This window comes from Phoca vitulina, unplaced genomic scaffold (genome assembly GCF_004348235.1).
Source record: "Phoca vitulina isolate PV1807 unplaced genomic scaffold, GSC_HSeal_1.0 scaffold20, whole genome shotgun sequence".
NCBI lineage: Eukaryota > Metazoa > Chordata > Mammalia > Carnivora > Phocidae > Phoca > Phoca vitulina.
In genome coordinates, this window is record NW_022589723.1 from 37,982,137 (window position 1) to 37,994,853 (window position 12,717).

Below are 12,717 nucleotides of genomic sequence, written 5' to 3' on the forward strand. Positions count from 1 at the left end.
GGTCATGAGATCAAGCCCCACGTTGGATACCACAGAGTCTGCTTGAGATTCCCTCTCCCTATGCCCCTCCCCCTGCTTGTGCATACCCTTGCTTTCAAATAAATACAAAATCTAAAAAAAAAAGTCCATCTGAATTAAAATGAAAATTAAAAGCCAAAAAATAGAAAATAAAAATACAATCATTCCACACACAAAAAAGGAGAAGAAGGCAGATTGGAGGAGGCAGCTAGTTGAAGGAATATCGTTACAAGAGGCCATTGTGAGATAAGTAGTTATACTAGAAAAATAGAAAGGATTCTAATAAGATATTAGTGATTTATCTAATCCAGACTTTATTGACTGAATATTCAGCATTGTTATAGAGAAGTCAGGGATACTTCCCAGGTTTTCTCTGGGTGACTGGAAGAGTTGTGATGCCTTTCCAAAACAGAAAAGGAAGGTGAATCAAAGTGGAAGGGGAACTTCTACTCAGCATGTAAAGAGTGGCACATAACATCCCACTCTTATCTACAATAAGAAGCTAGATGATCTACAAAATCATAATTTCTCTGAGCCCATCAGAGAGCTCAGCTTGCAAAGCAGCCAAGTAACCTAAATTCCAAAGAATTGCACACCCCATTGCCCCCATAGAATGGGTCATTAATTCTTTGACCTTTGGCAGAGCATGAGAGAAAGAAATGGCTTCCATAAAAGTGGATAAGAAGAAATTGACTGGGGCGCCTGGGTGGCTCAGTCGTTAAGCATCTGCCTTTGGCTAGGGTCATGATCCCAGGGTCCTGGGATAGAGCCCCGCATCAGGCTCTCTACTCTGCGGGAAGCCTGCTTATCCCTCTCCCACTCCCCCTGCCTGTGTTCCCTCTCACACTGTGTCTCTCTCTGTCAAATAAATAAATAAAATATTAAAAAAAAAGAAGAAATCGAAAAAGTTTTAATTGATTGTTAAAGACTCAATATGAACTACTTTGGAGTACTTGAGGGCCCCAGATGAAAGGGGAGTTCATACATGCTTGCAAATACATTTCCCTGGAACTCCACAGGGAGCAAGGCAGAGACCTGAGAAGTCATTTTCGTGGTGAAGAGGTGAAAGAGGTAATCTGTGGCACCTGGGAGATAGGTGCAAGGCCCCTCTCATTTACTCAGATTCCTTTAAGCCTCAAACCAGTGAGGGAGGGGCAGAAAGCCTTATTTCATAAATTTCTGGGGGGAGATTAGAAGCAAAACCTTTCTGCTTCTGGAGGGAAGAACCCTTTGGTGCACAGGGCCTACCTAATACTGAGGCTGGACAGGGACAACTGAAAATCCTACTTGCCCTACCACCAAGTAACAGACAAAAGCTTTCCATGGGTGTTATACTTAACTAATGAATCATTGAACACTACATCAGAAACTAATTATGAACTATACAGCGACTAACTGAGCATAAAAAAAAAGAAGAATATAGAGAAATCCCTGTGTGGTAGAGGTATGCAGAAATGGTTGAAAGCTGAGAGGAAAACAGGTAAATTGAGAAAAACTCTCCAGCTCTTCATCTCTCTTCTTTTGCACAAGATAATGGTAGGTCCACCATTAGAAGAATTTGAAAACTGTGGTGTGCTAAAGGTAACTAAAACAACAGTAAAATCTGTACCAAGCTCAGTTCCTTTCTAAATTGACTTAACCTGTCCACACTAATGGCTTGACAGAATATACATGCCGTGTTCCAAGTATAAATAATAATTATCTCAGTCTCTGCTATTCTGTACACCATGCCTAGCATTCAGTCAAAAATTATTGGACATAAACAGAGCAAGGGAAAACTGGCACATTGTTGAGGGATCAACAAAAAGGAGACCCAGATATTGGAACTATCAGGGACTTTAATTATTATTGGTATGTTAAAGGATTTAGTGGAAAAAGTAGATAACTTGAATGAACCAGAGGAGGAATTTTGGCAGAAAGATGGAAACCATAAAGAGTTTGAAGATACTTCTATTTGTCCAGAGAGTGAAAGCGTTCTATAACTGAGGAAGGGAAATTAGAAAAAACAATGGTATCAGAGATGAAGTATTTACTCAGGGTGATCAGGAGACTCAACACAGCTGAGGAAATAGCCGATCAACTTGAAGATAGTTCAGTATAAATTATTTAAACTGAAATAAAAGATAAAGAGAGGTCGAACAGAATATCTAAGATGGGAAAATAAAAGATGGTATAACATAAATAAATTGGTGTCTCACAAAGAAAAGAGAACAAGAACAGAACAGGAAAAAAAAATATTTAAATAGATAATGGCCAAAATTTTTAAAAAATAAACAAGATCATATTACAGATCAAAGAAGAAGAAGCTCAGACAGTCCCAAGTACGCTAATAATAATAATAGGTAGTAGTAATAAAAGAAAACACACCTATACACATCATAGTTAAACTACTGAAAACCAGGGGCACCTGGGTGGCTCAGTCGGTTAAGCATCTGCCTTCAGCCCAGCCCATGATCCTGGGGTCCTGGGATTGAGCCCCGTGTCAGGCTCCCTGCTCAGTGGGGAGTCTGCTTGTCCCTCTTCCTCTGCCCCACCCTCCCCCCCAGTCGTGCTCTCTCTCTCAGTCTCACTCTCTCTCAAATAAATAAATAAAATCTTAAAAAAATATAAACTATTGAAAACCAAACATAATGAAGTCTTGAAGACAGCCAGAAAATTTTAACAAGACACAGAGGACTTTTTCTTTTCCATGCCGCACAGTGGCAGGATGGTGGTAAAGATTTCTAAGAAGAGGAAGTTTGTCACCAGTGGCATCTTCAAAGCTGAACTGCACGAGTTTCTGACTTGGGGGCTAACTACTCTGGAGTGGAGGTCCAACTTACACTAACCAGGACTGAAATCATTAACTTAGCCACCAGGATGCAGAATGTTCTTGCTGAGGAGGGCCGGCTGATCCAGGAATTGACCGCTGTGGTTCAGAAGAGGTTTGACTTCCCTGAGGGCAATGTGGAGCTTTATGCTGAAAAGGTGGCCACAAGAGGTCTGTGTGCTATTATCCAGGCAGAGTCTCTGTTACAAACTCCTAGGAAGCCTTGCTGTGTAGAGGGCCTGCTGTGGTGTGGTGTGCTGTGGTCCATCATGGAGAATAGGGCAAAGGCTGTGAGGTCATGGTGTCTGGGAAACTCTAAGGACAGAGGGTTAAATCCATGAAGTTTGTGGATGGCCTGATGATTCACAGTGGGGACCCTGTTAACTATTATGTTGACACTACCGTGTACCATATGCTGCTCAGACAGGGTGTGCTGAGCATCAAAATGAAGATCATGCTTCCCCAGGATCCAAGTGGTAAGACTGGCCCTAAGAAGCCCCCACCCGACCATGTGAGCGTTGTGGAACCCAAAGATGAGATATTGTCCACCACCCCCATCTTGGAACAGAAGAGTGGGAAGCCACAGCCAGACCCACAGTCTCCTTGGCAGCTGGATCTGGAGTCTGGCTATTACTCTGTAAAGACCCTTAATAAAATCTTTGAAAAAGCCACATGGCCTGAATAGATTGTACATTCAGTATTAGAACTGAGGATTCTATTGCCCAAAGGGAACATGACTTCATTTATTCTTAGGGCTGCCTGGCTCATGATACTCCTGTGTTTTCCCTGAAATCCTTGGTTTCAACTGTGATTGTGAGGCAAGAGCCAGAAGAGGAGGACCTACGCAAAGTTAACCAGAGGGATATCCTGTGGGGAGGTAACTGTGGCGATGGTGAAGGCTGATTGCTAACAGGACAGCACCTTGATTAATTCACTGCAGTTTGGGTTTATAGGTTTAGAGAGGGACATATTTAAAATGGTTTTCTTTACTTCATGTATAAGGAAATCTGTATTGCACATAGACAATAAATATAATGCTCATTAAGAAAAAAAAAAAAGACACAGAGGAACAAAGATAAAAAATTACAGCTGACATTTTACCAGAAATGGTGCAAGCCAGAAGACAGTGGAGCGGCACTTTTAAAGTCCTAAGAGGGGAAAAAAAAAAAAAAAAAGTCAACCCAAATAATATACCTAGCAAATATATCTTTCAAAAATGAACGTGAAATAGCTTTTCAGAACAAAAGCTGAGAAAATTCATTGTCAGCAGACCTGTGCTATATAAATCAAACTACCTTGACTTCCTGGAAAACTTTATTTGCAAATAAGAGGTGGCATGTCCTTGTTTGCTGATCTCTGACCTAGAAAAATAGTTTATAGCATATAAATTTAAAATATATGACAAAACGGAGTGAAGTTTTTAGCAAAAACTTTTTTTAGCAAGAAATTACTGTAGAATTGAAAATAGTTTATAACAAATATAATAGAAAAAATATAAAATATCAATATAGTAGTTTCTAGTATATAAGTGTAATAGAAAAATATATATAAAAATATTAAATAGAAAAATAGCTTATAACCTATAAAATTAAAATATATGACAAAGCAGTGAAGTTTTTAACAAAAACTTTTTTTTAACAAAAAAATTACAGTAGAATTGAAAATAAACTTGTAAGATCCTTGTATCACATATCAGATCATAATATATGAAGTAGACTGTGATCATTTAAAAATGCCTGTCATAAAACTTAGGGGACCTACTAAAAAGTAGAGAAAGATTTGGCTAATAAGTCAATAGTGGAAATACAGTGGAATCTTAAGAATTAATCAATCTAAAAGAAGTAAGGAAAAGAGAAAAAGGAAAAAATAAATGGGACAAATAAAAACGAGCAAGACAGTAAATTTGAATCTATATCAATTATTGCATTAAATATAAATCCTTTAGGGCTTAAAACAGGTCTCAAAACATTTAATAGCATTTAAATCATCCAAAGTATATTCTTTGACTTCAATGGCATTAAACTAAAGCTCAATAACAGATACTGGAAAATCCTCAAATATCTGGGAATTAAACAGCCTTCTAAATAATACATGGGTCAAAGAACAAGTCACAGGAAATTAGAAGCTATTTTGAACTGAATGAAAATGAAAATACAACTTATCAAAATTTGTGGAATGCAGTTAACATAGTGTTTTGAAGGAAACTTTTATTTATTTATTATTATTATTTTTTAGATTTTTTTATCCTAGAGAGAGAGCATGAGTGGGAGGGGCAGAGGGGGAGGGAGAGAGAATCCCAAGCAGACTCTGTGCTGAGCACGGTGCCCAATCTCACAACCCTGAGATCAGGACCTGAACCAAAACAGTTGGATGCTTAACCAACTGCACCACCCAGGCGCCTTTTGAAGGAAGCTTTTAAAAGCTAGATAAAAAAGAGCAAATTAAATCTAGAGCATTCAGAAGAAGAAAATGATAAAAAAAAAATAAATGAAATGGAAAACAAAGTAAATGAAACCAAGGGTGGTCCTTTGAAAAGATCAATTTAATTGGAATGTGTTTAACCACTCCAATCAAGAAAAACAAAATTACCAATATCAAGAATGAAGAATCCTATACAAATCCTATAGACTTTAAGAGGATATAAGGGAATATTAGGAACAACTTTATGCCAATAAGTTTAAAAAAGAAGGTAATAGAGCTGGTTTGTTCAGGATGTAAAGCATCAGTTTAAGATGTGTTGGGTTTAGGTTATAATAGAAAACTAGGTAAAAATGTCTAGAATCAGAGGGCAGTTCATGTCAGACGATCAGGAAAGAGGTTGAAGAAGAGAACAACAGGCTTTGGTTTTGATAAATTTTAAGAGTTTTAACCAAACTCTTGTTACAAATTAAGGCAGCTAAGTATTTTATTTTTTTATATGTAGAGAATATTGTGTTCCCAGTTTTTATGTGGTAGTCTTTTACAGTATTGTAAATTAAAACTCCTTAACTCTCTCTTTAGTAAATGGAGTTATAAGGGATCATATATTATCTAGTCTTCTCTGCCTTCATATGATTGTCTTAGCTAGAGTTCATCCTTGCATATTGTCTTGAAGATCTGCATGTATACCATTGCTATAATCTTTAGATAAACTTTGTGCCATGTGTTTTTTTTTCTAATGATCAAAAAATTCATTCTTGTTTCTGTCTTAAACCACCACAGTGTTCTATGGACTTACATCTCAACCTCTTCTTTTATATACTTAAAGATAGCATTTATTTCCTTACTGTTTTTTCTTTCTTATCATTTCCAGGTATTTAAATTATTTCTAATAGAACCTCTTCTATTCTGCTGATTCTAAAAAAATCTCTTTAATCCCATTCTTGTGCACATCATTTAAAAAATATGGTGGCCTATAGGAAGCTGGGAAAAGAAACTTAAATGCACTTTATAATATTTGAATGTATGAAAAAGTGAAATCACAAATCAGTGTGGATTGAAAGATTCCTACATTACATGATATGTGGACAATTGGTGATTTGTAAAGAATTAAATTATGTATTTACCTTGTGTCAAAATAAAATACAGAGTTAAAATTTTAATTGAATCCTTAAAAATGTTGAAAGATGGTAGAAGAGTCTTGCCACTTGCTTTTACATATAAAAGAAGTAAGAGAATACAGATGGAAAGTTGGTATTTTAAGGTATAAAAATGTAATTCTTCTGTATATAAAGTATGAGAACTACTCTAAAGAGACAAGGTAGGGAAGAAATTTAATATTCTGAATATATAAGAGTGCACACAAATGGATATGATAAAATAATTAACATAAACCTACAGTTCACAATAGAGCAAAGGTAATTTCTAAACATGACAAATGTTCCACTTCACAAGCAAAGATGTAAGATTAAGTCAGTGAGATGTCATTTTTGCCTAATGAAGATTTTATCTTTTAATGAGCATTACTTTATAATGGTTGGCTAGGGTGTGGTTAGGGTTGTGCCTTTCTGTCACTCAGTGAAAATATAAATTGTTACATCATTTACTAAAACCATTTTGACAATCCTATTTTAAAAATTACCAAATCAACCCGTTAATTGTTCTTTTAGGAATTTTTTCCTAAGGAAGAAATCAAAGATTTGGACAAAGACTGGTTTATATCAGCATTTGTAATTTAAAAAGAAAAAGATAGGGATAAATAGAGAAAGAATAGGAAAGGACTTGTCCCCAAATAGAGGAGGTAGTTAAAATAATTATAGTACAACATTGTGATGGAAAAGTTACTTGGCCATTAAAAAACCACTTCTCTGAACACTCTTTAATGGTATCAGAAAAATCTTAGGGTATAATGTCAAGTAGAGAAGTAAAATACAAAACTATATATACCAAATAATCTGAACTTAGTTTAAAAAATTATATACACACATTTAGACATTCCCATACCAAAATGTTAATGGTGGTTATCTTTGGATACTAATATTTTTTCAATTTTCTAAAATAACCATATATTCCTTTTATAATCAGTAAAGGTTTTTTCATAACTTAATACGAAAGCTACCTTTCAGTGCTGAAATTTAGAAAATATACCAAACACATAATTTTGAGACTTCCTGCCAAAAACATCATAGATGGAAGAATTACAAACACTTCCCTTCATAAGAGTTGGGTTGCATTGCAGGAAGTAAACAGAGCAATTTCCAGTAGACCTCACTCCTACCCCTGATTTGGTAGGACAAGTCCAAGAGGCTTGAGCAGCCTGAAGGAGGAAGGATAGAAACTGGCCTACTTTGGGCCACTTTCCCTTTGCATTCATTACCATTGTGAATCTCCAAGAGTAAAGTAGAATGTGTGTATATAGCATTCCCAGATCTGTTTGACCATGGAACTTTTGTCTTTTTTTAAGTAGACCCATTACAATCTTAAAGAGCACAATTTGGGAAGCATTGATGTAGAGATATTCAAAGGAGGGTGGACAAAATAGAGGTTGGCAAACAGTGGCCTTAGGCCAAGGCCAGCCAGCCTCCTGTTTTTGTAAGTAAAGTTTTATTGAAACACAGCCACACTTGTTTACTGATTGTCTGTGTCTGGTCTGTAGTTGTTTTCACACTGTACTGGCAGAGATGAGTAGTTTAGACAGAGGTCATATGACCCACAAGCCTGAAATATTTACTCTGGCCCTTTACAGAAGGAGCTTACCAAACACTGGCATAAATGATAGGAATCTTTCAGCCCTGATAGTTTGTGATTCTAAGTTATTCTGGTCAGTGGAAGTCTGTTTCAGGTAAAAGTTTTTAAATGAAAAAAAGTTGGGGGTAGGTGGAAAAAGGCAGAAGGGCAGGAGAGTCACAAATACAAGAATAACAGAAGAAAGTCAGACTTGACGTGTGAATAACTAGGAAATACGCAATGGTGACTGACTCCAAGGAGGAATTGTTTACAGAACTGCAAACCACAGACAGTTTGCTAGCACATCTTTGTGGCTGATATCTGAGAGACACTTAAGTGCTAGAAACACCGTGGAGTAAATTTACTGAAAGTGGAAAGAGGGGCGCCTGGGTGGCTCAGTCGGTTAAGCCTCCGAGACTCTTGGTTTCATCTCAGGTCATGATCTCAGGGTCGTGAAATCGAGCCCCGAGTCGGGTTCTATGCTCAGTATGGAGTCTGCTTGTCCCTCTCCCTCCCCCTTTGCCCCTGCCCTGGCTCATGCGTGTGGGCTCTCTCTCTTTCTCTCTCAAATAAATAAAATCTTACGGGGGGGGGGGAAATCTCTCGTGATGGTGTTTACCTTCATGCATCTGGTTTAAAAATAATATCAAAAGTATTTGAGCATCTTTGAGACCAAGTCTTATTTCTGTAGAGGGAATTTTCTGATTTCTACTGGGTACTGGCTATAATATTGGCCATCTGCCTGCTGGCTAGTGCTTGGTTGCAAGAAGGTACTTCGGAGCACCCACAATTGGCCTGTGATATAATTTGGACAGCATAGTTTTTAAGTTAATTATCACCTTTGAATGTAAAATGAAATTTTTAAATTATAGTTAAAATATATAAGACACTAAGAACAGTGTCTTATATAAGCAACAACACTAGGAAGCAGAATTTCTAATTGGGAAGTAGAATTCGAGAATGAGTATGTTTCAAACATACTTTCTTTTTATTCCTCCAGCTTTATTGAGATATAATCCACATTTAACATTGTGTAAATTTAAGGTGTACATATTGTAAAATGTTTAACACAGTAAGGTTAGGTAACACATTTTTTACCTCACATAATCAGCATTTCGTTATTGTTATGGGAAGAACATGGTGAGTTCAACTCTCCTACAACTTTTAGTTACACGGTATAGTATTGTTTACTAGAGTCACATTCCATCCCCAGACCTTATTCCTTCCTAAATGGAGGTTTGTACCCTTTAACCAACATCTCCCTATTTCCCTCACCCTTCAGTCCCTGGTAATCGTTATTCTACTCTGTGTTTCTAGGAGTTCAGTGTCAAACATAACTTTCTTTTATTTAAAATGCTATTTTTAATATTTACTTTTATGCATTTCTAGGAACAGCAGCTCTTGATTTTAGAAGATCTTGTAGTTTTAAAAACATTTAATCATAACAGTATTTTTATTTGCTGCCAGTTAAATTAATATTATCTGTCATTTTGTGCTCAAATACTTTATCTTATCATTGTCTACTGAATGATTTCTTTTTTTAAGTATTGGCATTATAAATTACTGCAGTTAAGAGTAGTAAGAATTGGGGTGCCTGGGTGGCTCAGTCGTTAAGTGTCTGCCTTCGGCTTAGGTCATGATCCCAGGGTCCTGGGATCGAGCACCGCATTGGGCTCCCTGCTCAGTAGGAAGCCTGCTTCTCCCTCTCCCACTCCCCCTGCTTGTGTTCCCTCTCTCACTGTGTCTGTCTGTCAAATAAAAAAAATCTTAAAAAAAAAAAAAAAAAAAGAGTAGTAAGAATTAAGTAAAATGTGTTTTGTCCATTAACTTTTTATTAGCCTTTCTTCCTGTCACTTTGAATTTAAAAATAGATTTCAGAATTACCTTGTAAGATTTAAATTTAAAAACACAAGAGTTTTTTTCTTTGCATATTCATTCATAGCAAGGCTGATAATTGGTAGTTTTTTAGTTCCAATAAGGGAAGATGGGTTGGTGAAAAGTGAGTAACATGAATTTGTTTTTAGTAAAGGAAATTCATACTTTACCAACTCATTAAATGACTTCTAGGATATTATGGCCATGAGAGATAAGGATACATATTGAGCTTTACTTTTTTTTTTTTTTGACAGAAATATTTCCCAAAAAATTCCATATAGTATCTAAGGTAAATATTGAATAATAGAAGTTCTGGAATAAGTGACTAATGGCCTGGCATGATTAAATGTTGGCTAGGTAGTAGGAAATCATTAGTCATTAGTGGAATATTTTAAGTCTGAAACACTAGGATGTATGATAGTTGGTGTTGATTTTATTTTATTTTTTGAATATTGATTTTAATCAAAGGATAAATTCTAATCAGTTATTTTGCTTTTTTATAGCAGTAATTATAACTTAAAGAAAAGTTTTAACTCAAGACAGCTATGATGAAATTTGACTTCTTAATTGTGAATTCCATGGCTAGGAACTTTCCGTGATTGAAAATGCATCTAATGTCAATGCCTGGGTTCTAATTCTTGTCTGCCATTAACTTGCTGAGTGATTGGTTCAGGTATTGAAATTCTCTGATTTTTATTTTCTGCAAAATGAAGGGTTTAGATTATATGACTTCCTTATATTCTATTAAATGCAGCTGTTTTAGAAATATTATATGTATTAGGGGTACATGGGTGGCAGTCAGTTAAGTGTCTGCCTTATGCACAGGTTGTGATTCCATCCTGGGATCGAGCCCCACGTCGGGCTCCCTGCTCAGTGGGGAGCCTGCTTCTCCCTCTCCCTCTGGCCCCCACTCATGCTTGCTCTCTCTCTAGGGCTCTCTCTGTCAAAATAAATAAAATCTTTTTAAAAATTAAAAAAAAGAAATATATGCATTAAATATAAGATGAATTTCAGAACGTTTTTTCTGTCTAGGTATTGAAATAGATACTGTTTGCAGAAAGTCGGGGCATTGCAGTTACTTGCCACAATATGTGTAGTGAAACAAACCTCATACTAAAGATCTGAATTACTGGCTTCATGTCCCAGCCCCACTATAGATGAGGTAGTTAATCTCTCTGAACATCATTTTCCTTATCTGTAAGTATAAACAGTAATCTCTGCACAGCACACCTCTGACAGGCAAATAGAATGCTAAAGTTGATCCTTGAACAACATGGAGGTTAAGGGTGCTGACCTCCCTGCACAATCAAAAACCTGTATATAATTTGATTCCCCCAAAACTTAACTAGTAATAACCTATTGTTGGCTGGAAGCCTTTACCAGTAAGGTAAGCTGTCAATTAACACATATTTTATACGTTATATGTATTTTAGGCTATATTCTTAAAATAAAGTAAGCTAGAGCACAGAAACTGTTAAGAAAATAATAAGAGAAAATACACTTGCAGTACTGTACTGTATTTATCAAAAAAAAAAAAATTGTGCGTAAGTGGACCTGCACAGTTCAAACCCATGTTGTTCAAGAGCCAACTGTATATGTAAAGCATTTTGTAAATTGTAAATACTCTGTAACTCTAAGGTAATAGTAATTTGAAGGAATGTACAAAGGCAAAGCTACTGACTGGGATTTTAGTAGTCAACATTAAATTCAAATGAAGATAAAAGGTTAACTTCACAAAGCAAGGTTTGAGAACTTTTTCAAGTAGACAACAGTAATCCATTTAATATTCAGTTAGATCATTTGGATTTGCAAAATAAGAAAAAACTCTTGTGTGACCAGATTGCAAGGCATCTGAAATGGTTTGCTTAAAACTAAACTTGCACAAAATAGCTTTAAATAAACATAACACATGTTCATTGTCAAAAATAAGAATTGTGTAATTGACTGAAATAAAACTGTACCTTTTAACCCTTCCCTTAATCTCACTTTCTAGAGATAGCCCTTGTTAACAAACATTGTGTATTTATTCATTCAGTATTTGTTGAGCAAAATTCCATATGCTGTATGAAATTGTGTATTCATTGTGCTAAGTGGTGGGGATGAAATTGCCAACAAGCAGGCATGAGTCTCTGCCCTCATAGTGCTTATGTACTGTAAGCACATGTGGACATTGAGCAAGTAAATAAATAAATAAAATAATTACAGATTTTATGCCTACTTAAAAGAAATGAAAAGAATGCTCTGATAAAGAATTAATGAGGGTATATAGGGAGTTAAACAGGACAGAGAAGGCCTCTCTGATGGGATATGTCAGTTGAGACCCAAGCCTTAGAAGAAGCCTGTATGTGTGTATTTTATATACTCACACATACATAGACACACATGATGTATTACCTTTTTATTTGCAGAAGTGAAATCATATTTTTTGTGACTTTACTGAACAGTGTTTTATGGACATGTTGGTACTTACAGGTTTACCTTTTTTTCTTTTTTTACCTGCTCTGTTATCATCAGACTGGAATATGAGGAGACTTACGTTTTTGTGTTCTTGATGGCAGTGTAAATTTTTTTGAAATGCAGTTTAATAATTTAGAATTCATATTCAAATAACCCTATTTATATAAATTTATCTTGCATGTATAACTACCAAGTATTTAAAGATATTTATGTTAGATGAAGGTAAACCTGGAGACAGTGTGGTCCATGCAATTAATAAGGGGGCTGATTAAATAACATGAATACAATGGAACACTGAGGTAGCTGTTAAAAAATAAGGTAGGTCTGTGTAAGGTAAATACGGTAGATGTGGAAAAATATCTGAGTTATATTATTATTTAAGTTGCAGAAAAGTATATGTAGTCTGATTTCAT

At 35.8% G+C, this 12,717-nt stretch overlaps 1 protein-coding gene and 1 pseudogene across 10 annotated transcripts in view; both read left to right on the plus strand.

The window, feature by feature from the left end:
• The window catches only part of NEO1 (neogenin 1), a 251,030-nt gene that overhangs the window by 143,687 nt on the left and 94,626 nt on the right, over positions 1–12,717 (plus strand). The window lies entirely within an intron of this gene.
• Positions 2,573–4,277, plus strand: LOC116640531 (annotated as a pseudogene). Its single transcript, XR_004301033.1, has one exon. The product of XR_004301033.1 is annotated as a 40S ribosomal protein S3-like (transcript).